Source organism: Carassius gibelio, chromosome A25, assembly GCF_023724105.1.
Source record: "Carassius gibelio isolate Cgi1373 ecotype wild population from Czech Republic chromosome A25, carGib1.2-hapl.c, whole genome shotgun sequence".
Classification (NCBI taxonomy): domain Eukaryota; kingdom Metazoa; phylum Chordata; class Actinopteri; order Cypriniformes; family Cyprinidae; genus Carassius; species Carassius gibelio.
In genome coordinates, this window is record NC_068395.1 from 2823697 (window position 1) to 2845906 (window position 22210).

Consider the following 22210-nt stretch of genomic DNA (forward strand, 5'->3'; position numbering starts at 1 on the left):
CGGCGGGTCCTGAGCCGCGAGATCCAGATGACAAACGAGAGCGGAGCTTTTCCACAGAAAAACGCTCGCAGTGCGCGCAGATTGCCCCCTCAAGGACATCGCGCGCGTGCTCTTTGCCCAAACAAGAGACGCAAAGACTGTGTGTGTCATCAGGTGTCAAATAACGCTGACATGGATGCACACACTGTTTAAACGCCTTGCTAGTGGATGCCATGATAACCATAATAGATCGCTCTTACCATTCTGGTCGTTTCTCAGATGCACGCTTCAAACAAAACAGTCAATGAAGACGAAGAAGATAAGTGACGGGTCCTACGGGCGCGTATTTATAGTCGCGCCGGTAGCGACGTCAGAGGCTGTCGCCGGCCAACACATTGGCGTTTTTCAAAGTATGCTTCAGACATGGGTCACGACGAGGTGTTCCCCATAGTGTCCCTTCAGAGGACGCAGTTCGAAGTTCCCTTGACAGGGAACAAATGTTTTGGTAAAATATTTGAAGTGTTATCTAATAAACAAATCTCTCAATCTCTGTATGTTTTATTACATCTTGTTGCATAAATCACTTTAGCTATTCCAGTTTAAGTCTCAAACATAAGTGCAAATAACACAGTAACTGTAGATTTTGATTCAAATATGAATGAAAATGATTTGTGGTTCAGTGAGTCAGTAACCTATCAGACTGATTCAGTGATTGAGTGAATCATTTTAGACTGATGCGTTCATTCTGGAATCGAACTACACTTTTCATGATCTATGTTTTGTTGTTGTGAACAGTGCAATAGAAATATGTCTGTATATTTAGTTTAATTGTATTTTATTACATTGTGCTGCTCATTATTTCTCTCTCATCACATTAGATTGAGACAGCAGCTCATCAGGACCATTTATTTTCCCACTCTGCCTTAGATTCAGCTGCTTTCAAAACCGTCTCAATCCTCGCCTCGTCAGGGGTTAGTGGTGATTTTTTTTGGCATCTTAGTGATAATCATGTTGATGTCTTCCCTTCTGTTCGAACAATGTCAAGCGTTATGTAAAGTCTGGAGACTTGAACGAAAAGATTCTCAAATAATCCACACAGGCTTCTGATAAAATCTCTCTCTCTCTCTCTCTCTCTCTCTCTCTCTCTCTCTCTCTCTCTCTCTCTCTCTCTCTCTCTCTCTGTCATGATTAAACCATCAGCAGTGGGTGGAGAAAGAGAGAATGACAGAATGATTCAAATGGATGGCGAGATTAAGAGAAAATCATTATGCTGCTGATGCCAGATTTCTCATGACAGGGTAGATAGTACACAGTGTGTGTGTGTGTGTGTGTATGTGTGTGTGTGTGTGTGTGTGTGTGTGTGTGTGTGTGTGTGTGTGATGTCATTACTGAGAGTTTATTTGGCCAAATAATTGAAATTCTGTCATCAGACAGTTACTCACTCCGTTGTTCCCAAACTGTATCAGTGAAACACAAGCAAGAAAGAGTTTGAAGAAATACGGTAGCTTTGTGTGACGTAAAGTCCAAAAGTGAAAACTGAGAACGAATCATTGCATCATTGGGATGAATGAATCAATCAATCAATCATTGAATCAAAAAATCTGACTGATTCTGTGAACTAAATAAATTGATTGAGTAGATCTGATTCATTCATTTAATGAATAAATACTTCAGACTGGTTTTGTGAACTGAATCAATTAACGGAAAAGATCGATTTAATCCGTTCAGTCAGTCACTCAAAGATGGGAAATTATAAAGGAAAGCCTGGCCACATGTAAATAATAAAGAAATAAACAAATGTGTCTAGTGTGTAAGGCAAGTCTATAGAGTATGCTTCCTACTTTTATGATCTTCTGTCTTGTTCTCAATTAAAAAAAATATATTCTCTGTGTATATACACATGAATTATATATACAGTATAATAAATGTGTCTGTGTTTTTGTTTTGCAATATATATATTTAGATATATATGTATGGGGTGAAGCATCTCTTTGACATAACTTCACACTCAGACTTCTCAGAAAAAGTCAATTTCACTTCGTCATCTCTCTCTCTCTCGCTCGCGCTCTCTTTTGGTTTGTGTGCAGTTAGCCGCTTGTGTAGTGCGTCGCGGCTCATTAGAGGCGCTGTTTCTGTGACCGAAATGTAAAAGTGTTAAGCGAACATTAACTTTAATAGAGACAGCGCTGCTCTGTGATTAATATGGCTCTCCAGTCGCCTCTCTGCTGCTTGTGCTTCATGGCTGAGAAAGCTTTAAAGTCAAACATGAAATCAAAACGGACTTATTTACCTTCTAGATGTGCATTTGTGAGCATGATTCATCAGTCTGTTATTCCGAAGATAAAAAACGTTTCTTCTGACTCGAACCCACAATCTTGTGCTGCTAATGCTCTACCACTGAGCCACAGGAACACTCATGTTTGCTGAATCAAGTCAACAAGAGACAAGACAAGACAACAGTCACTCGGCGTCTGTAGCCATGTACTTGCAGAAACCAGGAATCAATGAGAGCACAAGTGAGGCAATCTGTTGCAAATGCCAAAGAACCTGACATGGGAGCCCATCGGAGATAAACGTGAGCGGTATGACATCCGTATGGAGTGTGGTAGGAGAGACTGTGCCGAACAACAGTTGTTTTGGCAGAACAATTTGGTGCAATGACTCCAGCGTTGTGAAATAGCAGAGGAACCGCGGCGGTGGGGAAATGGGTTTCCGTTTGATTGACAGCTGGAGAGATGGGCCTGTCATTCTTCAACTTTGGCAGCTTTTCTATGGGCAGAAAGAGGCACAGAAGTCTGAATGAGGGCTTGAAAACGAATCATTATAGGTGACAGCATATCTAAAGAACTGACAGTCAAACATCATGTCTGTGGAAAGATTGGATCAGATTGGGACGTTAGCTTTCTTTTGCAGAAAATGTGTGGAGGTGCCGTGGTACAATAATAGTATCAGATGGTAGTACTATGTTGCTTTCGTATTCATTTACAAAAGAGTACCACGGTACAGTGATGGGATTTAATGATGAGACCACAGTACTTTTTTTTTTTCATGTTCCTATACCATGGTATTTACACAGCCCTGCTGACTCACGTATTCAGCAAACTGTAATAATAGGATATAGCTCCGGTGCATATTGGGGTTTCATTTTGGAAAGCTTCAAAAGTCTCTATTTACAACCTGATTTTGCATTGAGCAGTGAAGCCAACCCCAGACATGTCTGTTGATTTCTCGAACACCTCTGAAGTGAGCCAGAATTCACTCACCTCCTGCACACTTGCGATTCCTCTTCATTGATTATAATGGGACACTGAGAGATTGTGATAGTGAAGTCACCGACAGCTTTTTCGTGATTATATGGAGGTGCTATTGCACACTTTCTAGGCCACCTAATTAATCCAAAATTGAAATGAGAGTTTAGCTTTTCATGCTGCTAACAGGACCAATGGCCAATTTTTTCTTTTCTTTTTTGGTATTCAGCAGAAACTGGATGGGCTGCATACTAATTAATAAAAAAGAGATATGACGGCTAATTAAGTTTTTCAGGTGAAAATAGTAATAAAAATAAAACTAATTTCCTGTAAAGGTTTTAAAGATAAAGTATCAAAAATAGGCAGTTCTTTTATTTAAACAAATGTTTATAACATTGAAATTATATATAGTAGATAGAAAATTATTTAAATGTAAATAAATTACAAGATATATATACACACACATACATGTTATACACACTCAAGTTAATGCATTAATTAATGCATTAAATTTAGTACATTATAAACAAACCATATATTTATTTAATTTATAATTTTAAAATTATAATATTAACAATTTAATAATATTAATAAATTGCATTATGTGTGTGCACTTGTGTGTTAATTATAACATTAATATTAATAATATAAAAACGTTATATAAAAATATTATTATTAAGAAATTCAGGGCTTTTAAAAAGCCAATTCATTTATTTATAGAATTATAATTCATTATATATATATATATATATATATATATATATATATATATATATATATATATATATATATATATATATATATATATATACATACTTAAACATCTAATGCTAAATATATTTACATTTAAACTTAATTAAAACAATTTATTTATTTATTTATAGTTTAATGATAATATTATAATAATGATTATCTCTGTATTTTTTCAGTTCATTTAGGATAAACTGAGTTAATTCTGTTTATCTAGTGCATTAAAGTCAGCAAACTGAACTTTATTGTAATGTCTCGCCAAAAACGCGTAAGTCTCTATCCATATGCATACAGTACAAAAGTCTTAAATGATTAGTTATTGTCTCACTCATCTATAGAATATGCTTCCTAAATTATGTCTGAAAAAGCCTCTTGATTCTAAAGGGGTGTAAATGCTCAATGTTTTCGGTGCATTACAGTATATGACATTATAATTGGGATAAACCCTAACCTGCTCCCAGCATGCAGCAGGCTGGCCTCATGTTTTGTGGCAGACCCTGCGCCCCCAGTGCGTGCTCACAGGAAGTGATGGCGTTCTCGATAGCGCCCTCACTGCAGCTTCTCATCTCTTGTTTGTGCTCTGCAGGCATGGAGGGGCAGCTATAAGTTACTTGTCTTGCGTTATCTCTCGCGACGGAGGCCCACAGGCGTCTCTGACAGGAAATTGATGCAGCGCTCCTCCAGAGACGGGAAAGGATGAGTTCAGCTCCCTGTTGAAGTAGAGCTGTCGTCTGCGCTGTCAGAAACACACTCTCACGCTTCTGCAGAGAAAATGAGAGTTCAGATGTTAGACAGGGTGATTGAGCACGAGCTGAATCTGAATAGGGAGCCGTGAACGTTGCCCAATAACGTGTGTGTTTCTCTCAGTGGGTGCTGAAGATGCGTCCAGGTTGGTGGCGAGAGCTTCGTACACCAGGCAGGTCTGCGATCGGATTGCTCCGGTGGAAAAATGGTGGTGTTATCAGGAGTAGAGGAGCAGATAGCAGAAGCACTCCAGGGTCCGGATGGAGAGTTTTGCTGGTTAGGGGTCAGAGACCTTTGCAGAGCTGATCTTCTAAACATTTCGGTCACTTTCAAATGATTTCCTGCTGTACTGGCTTGATTGTACACCTCACATCTCTCAGGGAACTCTAAACCAGGAATTAGTTCAGGCTTTAAACCTCAAGTTAAAAGATTTGGAGTGTAACATGCCTTAATGTTTGCAATAAATTATGTCTCTTGACCAGTTCGAAAGAAAAGATGATTGCATATGTGAAAAAAATCCTAAATATTATGCTGCAGGTTGGCTTTCCTTTCAGGTAAAGATATAAGTTATGTAATTATATGCAAAAAAAAATATTTTCATATTTAATGCCATGTTAAATACAAAATAAATAATAATTACAAAAATAATTTAATTAACTTCTACTACTACTACTACTACTACTACTTATTGTACTGATATTAATAATTATTGTAAAATATTAATTACTATATATATATGTGTGTGTGTGTGTGTGTGTGTGTGTCTGTGTGTGTGTGTGTGTTGTATGTGTTGTGTGTGTGTGTGTGTGTGTATATATATATATATATATATATATATAACACACGCACACACGCTTAATTTTTATTTATTTATTTACTTTTTACTGTAATAAAATACAAATCATAATTTTTTTAATGGTTTTAGTTTTAGTTAACCATATTATATACTGTAATGTCAACCGAATTGTTCAAACACCTGATATTTTCTTTGGAAAACACATCTATTAAAATATCTAGTTATTAATAAATGTAATTATTCATTAAACATAGAGTTTGCTATTGCAGCATTTAAAAGCAAATAATCCAGTCAAGGCTGTGCGTTGAGTAATTTTACAGTTACTCTATGGCTTGGTAGAAACACTATCATGCTTTAGTTCTATACCAGGAAACTCAATTCATTTACTCACTTTCTTCTGTTTTACTGACTTGCTTCTGAGGAACATAAAAGGATAGATGCACTGAAATGTACTTTTTTTTCCATATACTAGAAAATGATGGACATTTGAGCTTCAAAATGACAGAAGGACATCATGACAGTATCATACGTGTCAACTATGACTCCATATTTTAAATGAATCAATAAAGATGTTCTTTAATTCGAGTGGTAACCTCTAACCCCTGATAGACGTATATGAGAAGACTGCATTGCGTCTGTAGCTTCGTTTCAAATGCATGGAAAGTAAATGAGTCACCTAATGGAAAAGAACGATAATAAAGCTCACCGCAGGAGAGATGCTGGTCCGGAGAAATGCTGTGAATGACAGAAGCGCTTCCGCTGATTATCTGTGTTCCTTCTGAGGTTAAAGAGTCTGTACGAGTGTTCAGGACTGGGAGCGAAAAAAAACACAAGTGTACTGATACAACTGGGAAAGAGTGTTCAGAGATTTTAGAGGATATACAAGTGTGTATTTATTATCATTCAGGAAAAGCTCAGAGATCGTTGGAATAGTCCTCAGTCGTTATTGGTATCATCTACTTTCTGTTTACCGTAATCACAATCTCAATATGAGCGTTCAAAGGGATTTTCGTCTACGCACTCCTGCTAATAAATCCCAACAGGAAAAGAAGTCATATTTGGCCTGAGTTTGTGGGTCAAATTAAATGTGATTCGATAAAAAGGTTGTATACTGCGAAATAATGACAGGATAAAATGTTTCTCGGTTGATTTGTCGTCACAAGCTGCACACAAAAATATGCAACGTGACCATAGTAGTTCATTTCACAGACAAATGACTCAAAAACATACAGCTCAACTGGTGTAGTCTGATTCGCAAACACATGACTCTTATGAACTGGTTCATTTTAGTGAATCAAAAACATGCAACACAACTAGTGTAGTCTGATTTTTAATGGTCTGTAATGGAATTGTTCATTAGTTTCTAATGGGATCATTTACACATTGTTATAATAATATGCAGTTTTTTATCAATTTATTAGATTATGAATCTGTTAAATGGTGAATTAACTGCATAGTTTGGACCTTCTTAATTTTTTATATATTTTTTTAGCATTTTTTTGTACAAGTTGAGCATTTGTTCATACAGTTTATAAGCAAAATAACCATTATAAGTATAATAAATTAGAATTGAATCAAACATGTGAATCTAAATAATCAGAAAATAGTTATCAAAACCGAGCCTACTATCAACTTTGTCAAGCCTACTCATGATTTCATGCAGCAAGCTCCTACGTGTTAACATACAGTTTTAATGAATATTATTATGTGGAATGGGTCTACAGCAAAGTGTCTTAAGTGATTCTCTGTATGTTTTTCTCATACAGGTGAAACATTGTTGAAAACATGCAGCCTGTCTCTACTGTGGAGGCTTTCAGTCAGCTCCTTGATATGATAACATAGATTTCATTTTTAAACAGCATTTATATATATATATATATACATATACACACACACATATGCTATGCTCATATGTATATGTATGTATGTATGTTTCTAGACATTGATTCTGAATAATTCAGATTGCTTTCATTTATTTATTTCAAAATGTTTTGTGTTATGTTGTCCATTGTTGATAGTTTTCATATTTAAGCTGTGAAAGGAACATTTTTAAGAGCTCAACACAACAGCTTTTATGATGCAGAAGCCACTTTAGTTTTTGATTCTGAATATATTATTCAGGTGTTTTGTTATTTATTTCAGAAATCCTTGTGATATACAATATTCAGTTTGTGCTGGTCTGACTTAATCAAAATAGTGTTTAAAAATTACTTTCTGTTTTACTTTGTGTTTGTATAGACCATAACGCATAAAAGCGCATTAATGGGAAAATTAAAGAAAGTTCTTTAAAAAAGTAGCTAACTAAAAAGTATATTATATTTCTTAGTTACTAGCACAACACTGGTGTTGTCATAACTTTCACCTTGGAGATTGAAAATGCAAATCATTTGAGTCCATTTGGGAGTTCGGAGCGGGTTCGCAAATCATTTGAGTCAGTTTGGGGATTGCGAATCATTTGAATCATTTCGGGAGTTCGGAGCGGGATCGCGAATCATTTGAGTCAGTTTGGGGATCGCGAATCATTTGAATCATTTCGGGAGCTCGGAGCGGGTTCGCGAATCATTTGAGTCAGTTTGGGGATCGCGAATCATTTGAATCATTTCGGGAGCTCGGAGCGGGTTCGCGAATCATTTGAGTCAGTTTGGGGATCGCGAATCATTTGAGTCAATTCGGGATTTCAGAGCGGGTTCTCGAATCATTTGAGTCAGTTTGGGGATCGCGAATCATTTGAATCATTTCTGGAGCTCGGAGCGGGTTCGCGAATCATTTGAGTCAGTTTGGGGATCACGAATCATTTGAGTCAGTTCGGGATTTCTGAGCGGGTTTGCGAATCATTTGAGTCAGTTTGAGGATCGCGAATCATTTGAATCATTTCGGGAGTTCGGAGCGGGATCGCGAATCATTTGAATCATTTTGGGATTTCGGAGCGGGTTCGCGAATCATTTGAGTCAGTTTGGGGATCGCGAATCATTTGAATCATTTCGGGATTTCGGTGCGGGTTCGCAAATCATTTGAGTCAGTTCGGGAGTTCGGAGCGGGTTCGCATGTACAGTATGTATGTATGTATGTATGTTTCTAGAAATTGATTCTGAATAATTCAGATTGCTTTCATTTATTTATTTCAAAATGTTTTGTGTTATGTTGTCTATTGTTGATAGTTTTCATACTTAATCTGTGAAAGGAACAGATTACACAGGGCTCACTCAACACAACAGCTTTTATGATGCAGAAGCCACTTTAGTTTTTTATTATTCAGGTGTTTTATTTATTTCAGAAATCATTGTGATATACAATATTAAATTTGTGCTAGTCTGACTTAATCAAAATAGTGTTTTAAAATTACTTTCTGTTTTACTTTGTGTTTGTATAGACCATAACGCATAAAAGTGCATTAATGGGAACAATAAAGAAAGTTCGTTAAAAAAGTAACTAAAAAGTTACATTTAACAGTAATGCATTACTTTTTGGTGTACGTAATCAACAAAGTAATTGAGTTACTGTTTGAATTTAGTAACTAGTAACTGTAACTAGTTACTAGTTCTTAGTAACTAGCACAACACTGCAATTGAGATATTACAGAGATGTTCAGATATTTAAGCACAACACTGCGTCTTTCCAAATCTAAATCCGCTGGTGAAATCATGTGGATTTATTCAGCAGAACGTGTTTTGCATCCACACACATGACAGCAGATTAGTGGGCGGCAGAACGACAGGAAGTGCATGAGCTCCCCTCCTCCGCATCGCGTGATTGGACGGGAACCTTTCTGTTTGTATTTTAATGCTTAACCTTGATAAAACTATGATTACCTAAAGCATGTGTAATAATGGATTTATAAAAAGCCAATGTGGGGATAGGAATATTATGTTAGTGGAAATAAAGACATTAATGATGATTATGAAAATGACTGTACAAAGACAAACTGACTCTGTTTACTTTTTTTTTTTTTTTTACTCTTCACACAAAAATGACAATTTGCCAAATGTTTTTTTTTTCAATTTGCCATGCAAGATGTAGATGAGTTTGTTTCTTCATCAGAACAGATTTGGAGAAATGTAGCATTACATCACTTGCTCTCCAATAGATGCTCTGCAGTGAATGGGTGCCGTCAGAATGAGAGTCCAAACAACTGATAAAAACTTCACAGTAATCCACATCACTCCAGTCCAGCAGTTAATGTCTTGTGAAGTGAAAACTGTGTGTTTGCAAGAAGCAAATCAATAATTAAGAGGTTTTAACTAAACTGTTGCTTCCTGCTTAAGTTGGAGTCAATAAACCACAACGCTTCCTCCAGTAAAAAAAATCTCCTGTTGCCCTCTCACATCAAAATTGTCTAAAACAATTTCACACTGTTTTCGCTTGTAAATGGAGGTTGATGTGCGCATGTTTCTCTCCTGATTCAAATGAGACAACTTTCTCACTGAAGAAAGAGGACTATAGTTCAAATGCCTTAATCATGGGTTTGTTTCTTAGAAACATGCAGCTTTTCACGTCACAAAACATTAACTGCTGGACTGGAGTAATGTGGATTATTGTGATGGTTTTATCAGCTGTTTGGACTCTCATTCTGACGGCACCCATTCACCACACAGGATCCACTGGTGAGCAAATCTGTTCTGATGAAGAAACAATCTCATCTACATCTTGGATGTCATGAAGGTCAGGACATTTTCAGCAGATTTTACAAAGAAATTAGTTTGCCATTATAATCTTAAATGTAATATTTTTTTTTTCCTTATTGAATGTACATCTAAATAAGTAACATTTGGGAAGTAAAATGGGTTCTTAATACCATTTCTTGTTGACTTGCATTCTATTTTGGGTTGTTTATTGAATTATTAGCTTGCATAGTGTGTTTTTGCAAACTTATTTCTTTTCATTTCAATTCAAGTGTCTTTTTTGCATTTGACCCAGTTTCATATGCAAAGCCCCCCCCCACCCCCCCCACCCCCCAGGTGTACTGAAATGAACGAACACCCAGATATTCTCATTCTGGGCACAGATTGTATTAATACACGTGTCTCTCTGTGGAATATGGCTCTTTGTTTCGTGTTGGTGTGCTTTAGAGCTGTGAGATGATCAAAGCTCGTTCTTGCTCCTCTGTTTGCCTCTGAACCCCAGAGCTCGCCACTGATTCGCCAGCATTAGAAACATCTGGAAAAACTCTGAAACACAGCTAGCATTTAAACTTTCATAACGACGGACGACACAATCTCTGCTTTAATTTTTTCAAATAAAAAGCTTCCTGCAATACACACAGCGTTCATTGAGATCAGCCTCCCAACTCTCTGCAAACCCTCTTTCCCGACTCCTTCCCGACTTGTTTTAATGAGTGTTCCTCGTTATTTTCGAGATTACCGCCCTCCAAATCCCCCTCCATCCTCATTCGCCATTGTTTTACATGGAGAAATAAACCACTCCCACCTCCAGATGTTGGCATTTCACTCACTGTGAGATGAGGGTTTAAAATCTGCGGCTGTCAGTCCCTTCAGAAAGCTTCATAAGCATCTTTGAGACAAAACTGCACTAAGCCGCCTGACTGCTTTTCTTCAGCACTTTCACGTGGACCGCACAAGTGTTGTGCTCGTGAACGCAGTTCTATTTTCACAGTAATCACAGTTTATTTCTTTTTTCAAGGGCTGGGGAAATAACTTGTTCTTGATGTCGTAGTGTTTGGACTGAATGATTATGTCACTTTCCTTTTGAGGTTTCGCAGACATTATTACTGAGACGCATGAGTGCATTTGTCTGAGTCACTTGACTTTTAAAAGTAGTGTATTGTAGTAATCATATTCATTATAATGTTACTTTTACATTAGAATTCTGAGATTCACGCTGTTTTATTATTTGGGTTGTCATAATTTGAAATATTAACTGATGTTTATGAATACACTTGAATATTAGGCAGCCTACAGTATATGGGGTTTTCAGTGGCCAATATTCACAATTATTATTGTTGTGTAATTATGTATATATGTATTTTAAGTCTGTGTTAAATTATTATTTGTTTGTATTATTATTTTATGCATTTTTTGAGCATGTTTTTGTGCAACATTCAATCAAAATATATTTTGAAAGAATTATGCAGTTTTCTGTTTGTAAATGTTGTGCTATATATATATATAACACAACAATTGCAATTTATCTGAATGCAAAAAAAATTACAATTTATCTAAATGCTAAAAAAGTCAGTTTTTATTTTCTAATTTTTTAAATTTCAGTAGGTTGTATAAAATAAGTTTAATAAAATGGAAATGCAACATTAACTTTTTTCAAAAAGTAAAGTGTTGCGTTTTAATTTTCTTAATAAATGATGTGCAATAAAACATTTTTTTCAACATTTGCTCAAAAAAAAAGAAAAGAAAAAAACGTTTAAATTCAAATTTTCTGTCATTCTCATAAAAAACAATAATAATGACGAGTATTTTACACTTGTATTGTTCAATAAATAAATACAAAAGTAGCATGGAAAGGTAAGATGGTTTTAAATGGTGTAAATTCAAAACACAATTCTTACCTGTAGTTTCCAAAAAGTAATCTGATTTCCAGTATGACGTCTTCTCCTCTTCCCGTCTCGGGCTGCCAGTCGTGGGTCGCAGCCAGGAATCTTTAGCGAAAAGTAAACAGGAAAAACTGGTGCGTTCCTGAGGGAGCCTGCATCTCTGTGCAGATCTCTCTGATTTCCATATGCTAAAACTGCAACTAAACATCTAGAAATCAGGCCCTGCATACCATGCGTTTCTGCGTGCATGAATTTTGAATGGCAGCTCGACTACAGCGGTTTCTCACGAGAGGATTCCCGTCCCCGATGCCACGCTGAAAAAATCTTTGAGAGAACTTCCACGACTTTGAGTAGAGTCCCTTGGCGTTTGCCATTGTATCGCAGGCTTTATAATGACATTCAGAGATGTTATAAACATGCATTTTATCTTTGAGGAAGCACAGCAGGAGAGAGAGATTGAACACGGGGGTCTCGGATGCCCTAAAAACTCTGAACACTTTTAATGTGTTTGTCATGGGCTCGGAAAACGCAGAAACAGGTGTTTTTAGAAGTTTGATTCTGGAGAGGGTTTAATGTTAATGAGATAATACCTCTGAGCGCCGGATCACAGAGGACGCTTCTTATCTGGTTTGCAGTGGTGCTTTTGTGAGCAATACATAAATAATAACGGTAAAATGATTTGCCTTCACCCTTGGTGCTTTCAGTTTCTGCAGCTCTGGAGGCTGTCGACATGTTTGACAACTGAATGCATTGTCACCTGCCCTTCCTTCAAATCTCAAATCTGTCTGCTTCTGCTTTTTATTCCCTGAGGGCCTTTTCAAATTAGAGCGATTGCTGCTGAATGCCTTTTTTAAGAAAAGGTTTAGGTTTTTGAGTTTTTAGAAAACATATTTTGGATTAAGGCAAAGGTTTGTTCGATTTATTCTTACAAAAAAATTATTATTATTTATTTATTTTGCATAAAATATGCATTTTTTTAGCTAATTTAGCTAATTGTTTGTGCAACATTTACCCTAAAGAATAATAATAATAATAATTTATATTGTACAGTGTATAAATTCTGTAGTATTTCACACAGCATTTGCAAAAATACAAATAATAATAATTTTATACAACATCTTTTTGAATATACTGTATATGTACATGTAAGATTTTTTTATGCAACAATTACTATTTTACTAAGACATTTACTTAAATAGAATTCAGAATTTCAGTAAAAATTCTGAATTATTCATAATTTCATAATTTCAGCATGTTATTTGAAAAAAGGAAGCACATTTACTTTTTTACTATGACATTTTTCTGTTTGTAAAATGATTGTTACATTTTTTTTTTTTTTTTTTTTTGTAAGGTTTTTAGTAAAAATATTTTAGATAAAACTTTTAGCAATTAAATGGAATAAAAGAAAAACGCAACATTTACTTTTTGCAAAATGCAATTAAAGTTTTTGTTTTCTTTGTAAATGTGCAAAAACTGCATTTCAACATGAACTTAGTTAATTAATTTACACATTTATGCAACGGTAACTCTAAAAACTTTACTAAAATTTACAAAAACGTGTAAAAAAAATTACTAAAGTCTTGAAATCTGAGCACAATTTTTTTTTATTTCATAATTCTTTTGATTCCAGCAGTTATATGAAATAAAAAGAAAACTCAACATGTATTTATTTTTAAATGTTGATATGCATTTCAAAATAGCTTAATTTCATTAATTAATTTCATTAATAATCTGTCTCCAATTGATTTCTTTATTAATTTTTGATTTAACATTACAGCGTTTACTGCTGAGCGCTTTGTTTGTCTGGTGTGAAAAGTTACAGCAAATATATCTTGAATTAAATGTACTTTTCTTACCCTTAAGGTAGCATTTGTTTCTTAATTCTAAGCATAAACCTCACTCAATTGTGTTAGATTGATGTTTAACCCAAGCATAAACAAGACTCAGTGTCTTGAAATCCTTATATTGCATGCTAAAGGCGTCAAAAAATAGAGTTTAATCGTTGTATCTTTTATTTTACGCTAGATCACTCTTGAAGAACTGCTTCAGTGTTGAATCAAGCACTTAGAGCCAGACTGGTTGAGGGGAAACCAGATCTTTTAACCCCATTACACTGCTGTATGTAGGGCAGAAGATTTATAGCTTACGATCGATCACGGCACAATCAGTGCCAGCCAGTTTTCATCCCCATAATTAGAAACTGTGCGGCAGGACATGCCAGTTTAAGTTTGTTTGGTCATGTCTGGACACTGTGCTCGGTTCAGATACTGAAAAGATCAGTCTGACACACAACAAACCTTCCTGTTGGGCTTTTACTCACTGCAGAATCTCCTGAAGAGCTCTTAATCTGCATCTGATGATCCGGACTGAACATTACCCATGATTCATTGCTAAATCTGTTAATGTTCAGGGTCAAGGTTTCGCTAGTTGTCTTCGTCTGGTTTGCTACTGACACTGTAACTATAACAGTACATACTTAATTTAATCATAATATTTAAAATATGAAATCATAATATATAATTACTACTACTACATAACGTGAATTAATAAAAGGAGGTCCTATTATATAATAATATGCACGAACACAATAACGTGTATAATCAATTTTAATATATAATTCTACAGAATTTTTTTTTATAATTATAAAATAATGTTTGTGTGTGTATAAACAATATACATTATTTTGCTAGCAACAGTAGTTAAGGTTTCATTGTAATATTAATGTGTATTACTAGTAGAATTGAATCTATAATTAATTGTATATTTATAATTATATATTAACAGTTATGATTTATTTTATATTATATAATATTATAAATAATTATTTTCTTATTCTTAAGTAAGAAAAATGTGTCTGTGTGTGTGTGTGTGTGTGTGTGTGTGTGTATATATATATATATGTATATATATATATATAAACATTACGATAAATAATATTCTATTGTAATATTTGTGTATTACTAGTAGAATTTAATGTGATTGTATATTTATAAATCTATATTAACAATTAATTATATGTTATTATTTTATATTATATCTTTCAAATAGCACAGCATTTATTATCATTCATATATTATTATTATTACATGATTCTAGAGATAGTATATAATTAATTATAAATTATAAAATTATTTTTGTACTTATTATGCAACAATTATACAATTATGTTTATATATTTATATATATTATTACATGTATTTATAAACAATATATAATATTTTGCTAGAGACATTTCTTATTTATTTGGAATATTACTGTATTACTAATATAATTTTATATATTATTTAATCAATTATATGTTCAATAATTATAATTATATATTAATATTTTATTTATTAAATAATTTATAGAAGTTTTATAGTCAATTATATACAGTATGTATGTTGTTATATAACTTACATACATATACATATTATTATATATTGTAATATGCTTAATCGAGATCTTTCAGAGCTCCTTGACAGACTCTTCTAGAATATCAGAGGCAGATGCTGATCCAATGAATGAGGCACTAATGTCTCAGGTGCAACACAAGTGTTAATTGTGCACGTCGAATCAGCCGTATTTATTAAAGTCTACTGTCTGGAGCGTCTTATTCTCTGGGATGAGCTTCGAACTGGAGGTTCACGTTCAGAGGTTGTGTGCACTGGTCACGGCTGATATTTATAAAGGCTTCTTAAGTACGCTGGCCTCCTCCGTGCCCTGAAATCCATATTCATCAGGATATGAAAGGTTATAACTTGTCCTACATCAGCACTTCTGCTCGCCGCTTAATTAGATCTTATATTTCATCTGAGCTTTGAGCTAAAACTTTTCGCTCATGCTGATTACAGGCCGACAAAGTTGTAGCTCAAACGCAGTGTGATGCTAGCGGCTCAACGCCGTGACGCTCGCTGGAACCGCACACATCTAGCAAAGCGTTTGAGCTTAGATTTGCCTCTGATGGAGGTTGTGTTCGCCTCTGGTTGCACCAATATGACTAATTAGGCTTAGGTGTGAATAATTAAAGGGGTGTAGCGTGACCAGCAGTAGTAACAAGTACATTTAGCGAAGAGCAATTAGTGGATTTAGCATCTGCAAAAGAACATTTATCCTTCTTAGCATTTTGCTGCTGTTTGTTGTTGTAAGGAAGGAGATCTTCGGCTGTGTTTATAACCCTAGTGAGCTACACAGACAACTGCCTCCTAAGACAGCATACTAACTGAAACGCTGTTATGAGTGTTGTTCACAGAGAGCAACAGGTTTGTCATGGAAATAGAATGGGGAAGGCGTGAAATGATTAAACGGTAATTTTAATGTTTCTCACACAAGAATTATCCATCCATCATTTTAAAATAATTATTAATCTATATAAATTAATTGCAGGTTTCACTCACCCTCTGTGTGTGTTTAGTACAGAGGAAATCTCCCAGTGCATAGGTCTGTCGTTTTAACATTTGTGTGTGATTTCCAGAGAACTCCCTCGCAGCTCTTTTGGGGGTGGAGATCCTCATCCGGGTGTTTCTCTGATGCTAGCTGATGCTAAAGCCCCTCCGGAGAAAGCTGGTCTACCAGCTCCCCACAGCACATTAAAATTTCAAAGCCTCACCCCGCCCCTCACTGCCACCCTCTAACTTATTTACGCCTCTGAAATCCCCTAATATGGGTACTTACATTGATTCTCTCCCTAACCGGGCTTCATTACGGATTAAACAGGTCTATAGAAGAGAGAATGACGACTTGAATGAAAGAGAAGATTACAGGAGCCATGTGATTTATCTGAATTTGTTACACACACCTCATTCTCTCTCTCTCTGTTTCAGAGTCGTGGAGGTTGAACAGACAGACACCTCACTCTTATGTCAAGCATCAATTAAAGCAATTTTTGCCTTGAAAGTAAGTGTCTTCGAGCTCTGTTTATTAACATCTCCACTGCAGCTAGTAGATTTTATATATATATATATATAAGTATATAAAATAAGTTATTTTTTATTTATTTTATTTATTAAATGTAAAATAAAATGTTAACAGTGAATATAAAAAATTATGTAACGTATTATTAATGAAATTTTTTTCCTAATTTACAAAAAAAATCTGATGTTACATGTAAATATATGTGTGTGTATATGTGTATATTTATAAAAGATATATAGAACATTATTTTATGTGATTATAGACTTTGTGATTTGTATAAAATTCTATACAAAAATGTAATTGTTAATTTAGGTGTTTGCTCTAAAAATAGATGGAGAATATATCAAAATTTATCAAAATCATGAAGGGGTGTGGTGTATTGGGAGGGGAGCGTGCAGTCTGTAGTCGAGTGCAGTGGCTGATGCGCACAAAACGTACAATCACTTTACTATCCGTGCTGTTTGCTGTTTACTTTCACTTTCGAAATTGATTCAGCAAGGAGGGGAAGGGGGTGGCACAGTAACTCATTTGCAAATGCCCCCCTTGGCATTAGTAGGTGTGACATCTATCCCGTTGTCTGAGCGATGCCCCCTGTCTGCCACATGATGCATCATCCTTCAAAACTTCAGAAGGTTCTCACTGGAACCAAACCCAAATTATTCCCTGCTGCAGAACAAAACTGTCTTGTACTTAATTGACGGCGGTGGGGAAAATGTGTTTGAATATTTATCGGTCACGTTTAAAACAAGCATTAGCATAGAGCTTCATTTAGCATTAGCAAGGAGTCTCATGTGATCAGTGTCAGAGGAAACTCTGTTTCTTCAACTATGAGCACTTGTGTCCCTGTGGACTTTGAAAAAGTAAACTCTCTTAAAACACATTTTTCACACCTTCATTCTGACAATGTTAAATAGTTGAGATGCCTGCATCATGGGAGAATTCCCTCATTTTGTGACTTATACAAATACATTACACATATATTATATAGTATTACAATAACCTAACCTTGAGGTCATGAATGCATGAATTAATGTCCCTGCATTTGACATTTATAGCATAGGTCATAATTTAGATATATTTTTAACATGGAAAATTTGGATTTGCAAATGCTAGAAACATGGTTTTCAAAGGAAAGATTGCTATAAGTTCACACTTAAGTTACTAACTGATTATGAATTATAGTTCGAGAATATACAGTTTGTACAGTATAAAAACCATTACACCTATGGGATGAACCCACTTTTCACAAAAACAAGCGTGTGTGTGTGTGTGCGTGTGTTTCTCCAGAATTTAGCAGTAGGAAATTACTAGTCAACTATGCATTCCTTTAGTTTGATATGTATCATCAAGCTGTGAAGAAATATAGAGCTAAGTATCATCACCATAATATTGAAAGCTAACACCATGTTTACTGATGATATCTCTCAAGGGTAACATGTAAAGCGTGAAAAACAGCTGTCCTAGTACTGAGCCTTGTGGTACTCCATACTGTACTTGTGCTCGATATGATACATCTTTATTCACTGCTATGAATTTATGATGGTTAAATAAGTAAGATTTGAACCATGCCAATGCTATTCCACTAATCCCAACATAATTTTGTAGTCTATGCAAAAGAATGCTGTGGTCGATAGTGTCAAGCGCAGATCCGGTAGCAATAATGGAGAAATATAACCACGATCGTATAATAAGAACAGGTATTTCTCTGATAAGAGCAGTCTCAGTATAATAATACAATTAAAATCCTGTGGAAGTCCTCACAGATACCATTTCTCTGTAAGAAGGAACTCATAGGTGAGAGGATGATGCCTTTTCAAATATTTTTGACAGAAAAGTGACATTTGATATTGGTCTATAATTAACTCATTCTCTAGGATCAAGCTGTATTTTTTTAAATAAGAGACCCAATAACCCCCCGTTTGAAAGATATTGGGGTATATCATTATGGCAGTGATGAATTAATGATAGTCAGAAGAGGATCTAACTTCTGGAAGCACCTCTTGACGATTTTATACAGTCCTTCCACTCCTATAGCAGAGAATGAGTAGAATTGTTCCTCATGATATAGAAGATACAGTAGCATTTGTAAAGGATTTCCCTTTTTCAATGTGAACAGTAGTACTTATTTACCAAAGAATGATAGCATGCTACTTTTTGGTTGTTTTATTATTTTTAAATCTTTTCACCCCTGTGACACAAGTGTCCAAAGTTGAAGAAGCACCTAGACATGTGTGTGTCCTCTCCGTCAGTCAGACGTCTCCTCATAACTCCAGAAGAGCAGAGAAATTGGCTTCACTCAGCAGAGCAAGACACAGATAGCACAATTCGACTGCATCTAGAACTCCATGTAGGAATTGAATCATCAGTTTCCATTTGGACCTTTTTCGCCAAATTGAAAATGCATGTTTATGCAGCATGGCCTCAGATGTGGCACTCACCCTGAAGCTTAGTGTGTGATGGTTTTGGAAGTGGGCTGGGGACAGACTTGGAGTTTGGATGAGCCGTCCAATGCCACAGGTGCTAATCACGGCCAAGTTTGTGTGCTTTAATTATCAGCAGAAGGCCGCGGAGATAAATACTCAGGAATACTCAGAGTGAGTGACCAGTGGTTATCTGAGCGTCAAGAGCCAGCGAGAGAGATTTTAAACCCTGGCTTTGATGTTGCCCAAACCCATCTGAGCCCTAAAGCATTTCCTTCTAGGCCAGATATGACAGGATAGCATGAAGGTGTGTGTGATCATATCTGTGTTTCTGTTTAGTCATGTGGGAAATTCAAACACAATAAGGAGAGTTCTCAGGTACATCTTACATGGCTTTAGTTTCTGAAATTTCATTTGTGAAAGTCATTTGAAATCCGTCTTCTATCACATCCTTAAGACTTTTCTTCCTTTGAAGGAAATATATCATGAAAGATAGGATTTTGTAGCTGTTTTTAAGTTGATAGAGCAGTGAAACACCTCCGCAGTTCACCACTTGTTAACGCACAGCATTAATGTGTGGTTGGTCAGATTAGCCGAGTTTCGCTAACCAAAAACATCCATTTCTATAGAATGAAGCACAACTCACACTGAAGTCACTTTATCACTTGAATCTGATTTCATTCAGAAATCCTCAATGAAGTCACAACTTCATTTAGCCAATCATATAATGGTTCATTACATGTCCCTAAAGATACAGTAGCATTTTTAAAGGAATTTACTTTTTCAATTACTTGTATTTTATATAAAAAAAAAAAAACATTTATTGAGATAATATATATAAAATATATATATACAGATGCATCTCAGTAAATTAGAATGTTGTGGTTGTGAAACTTGTGTATTAAATAAATTTAATGCACAGTATCTGAAGTAGTTTAAGTCTTTAGTTCTTTTAATTGAGATGATTTTGTCTCACATTTAACAAAAACCCACCAATTCAAGATCATAACAAATTAGAATATGGTGACATGGCAGTCAGCTAATCAACTCAAAACACCTGCAAAGGTTTCCTGAGCATTCAAAATGGTCTCTCAGTATGATTCACTAGGCTACACAATCATGGGGAAGACTGCTGGTCTGACAGCTGTCCAGAAGACAATCATTGACACACTTCACAAGGAGGGTAAGCCACAAACATTCATTGCTAAAGAAGCTGGCTGTTCACAGAGTGCTTTATCCAAGCATGTTAACAGAAAGTTGAGTGGAAGGAAAAAGTGTGGAAGAAAAAGATGCACAACCAACAGAGAGAACCGCAGCCTTATGAGGATTGTCAAGCAAAATGTATTCATGAATTTGAGTGAACTTCACAAGGAATAGACTGAGGCTGGGGTCAAGGCATCAAGAGCCACCACACACAGACGTTCACGTGTCAAGGAATTTGCTGAACCAAGTGTCTCACCTGGGCTAAGGAGAAGAACTGGACTGTTGCCCAATGGTCAAAAGTCCTCTTTTCAGATGAGATCAAGTTTTGTATTTGTAACCCATTTGGAAACCAAGGTCTGGAGAGAGGGTGGAGAAGCTCATGGCCCAAGTTGCTTGAAGTGTCAAGTGTATTGTCAAGAGGAAAATGAGCTGAAGGCCACTGTCACAGACACCTGGGCTTCCAGAGCACCTCAGCAGTGCTACCATGCCACCTCCATGCCATGCCAAAATGAAGCAGTAATTAAAGCAAAAGGAGCCTCTACCAAGTGTTCAGTTTCCAATAGGACAGTTATTTTTTTATTGGTCTTATGAAGTATTCTAATTTGTTGAGAGAGTGAATTGGTGGGTTTTTGTTAAATGTGAGCCAAAATCATTTGAGTTGAATTAATGAAATTAACTTTTCCACAACATTCTAATTTATTGAGATACACCTATATGTGTGTGTGTGTGTTTGTATATATATATATATATATATATATATATATATATATATATATATATATATATATATATATATATATATATATATATATATATATATATATATATATATATATATATAGTAGAGCTTTAAGATGTTCTAAAAAAAACTGTCTTTGAGTAGGTCATTGTCAGTGAATGATTAATTAATTCATTCACTCCATTTGTTAAAAATTCTGATTCATTCAGGAACACAATCTTAAATTATTATATACTGAATTGTTTAAAGGGATCATGTACTGCATTATTTATTATTTTAGAATGTTCTCTGAGGTTCACTTATAATATTATTGTGATTTCTACATAAAACACATGATTTATAAGTAGTAGGCTATTTTATATCCTGTTTTTAAGCCTCTCTGCAGAACATTCTGTTTTTGTATGCGGGGTATATATCAAATGGTCTGAAAAACACAATGCAATAGTGGTAAAAGCAATTTTACTCACATTTATGTGTTTCAAGATTACTGTTATATCTACTCTAGTCAGACTCAGCACTGCATCCTCGTTCACTCTCTGTCTCTCTGGAAAGCCAGCATACTGTCTTATTTAAAAATGAATCCGTAGCAAAGTAAAGCAAACAAACAAACAAACAGTGTTTCACTGATGCGATCCGGAGCTCTTTGCTAATTTTAGCCCATGTTTACACCGGACTCAAGCGTCACAACACGACTATAGACAGCAGAATCCATTATAATCACAATTCTGTCTACAGTGGATTGACACAACAAATCCCAGACAGTAAACTTTACATTTGGTGGTTCTTTGCCTCCTTGTCATGCATTATTTTATTTTTTTTAATGCATACATGCCAGCCAATCAGAATTGATTATTCAGACTGACCATGGTATAAATATATTTAAATTATATTTGAAAAAATAATATTTGAAAGAAAACAGTTTGCAAAGGTAATCAG

The 22210-nt window shown here is 35.3% G+C and overlaps 1 protein-coding gene across 6 annotated transcripts in view; it reads left to right on the forward strand.

The window, feature by feature from the left end:
• The window catches only part of LOC127946841 (plexin-B2), a 153923-nt gene that overhangs the window by 78170 nt on the left and 53543 nt on the right, over positions 1-22210 (forward strand). For 5 of the 6 annotated variants that reach the window (XM_052543657.1, XM_052543654.1, XM_052543655.1 and 2 more), the window contains one exon: positions 16822-16894. The exons of the other annotated variant lie outside the window; for it this stretch is intronic. The gene's annotated coding sequence lies outside the window, so the exon portion shown is untranslated. The remainder of the gene's footprint in view (positions 1-16821; positions 16895-22210) is intronic. 6 annotated transcript variants of the gene reach the window in all.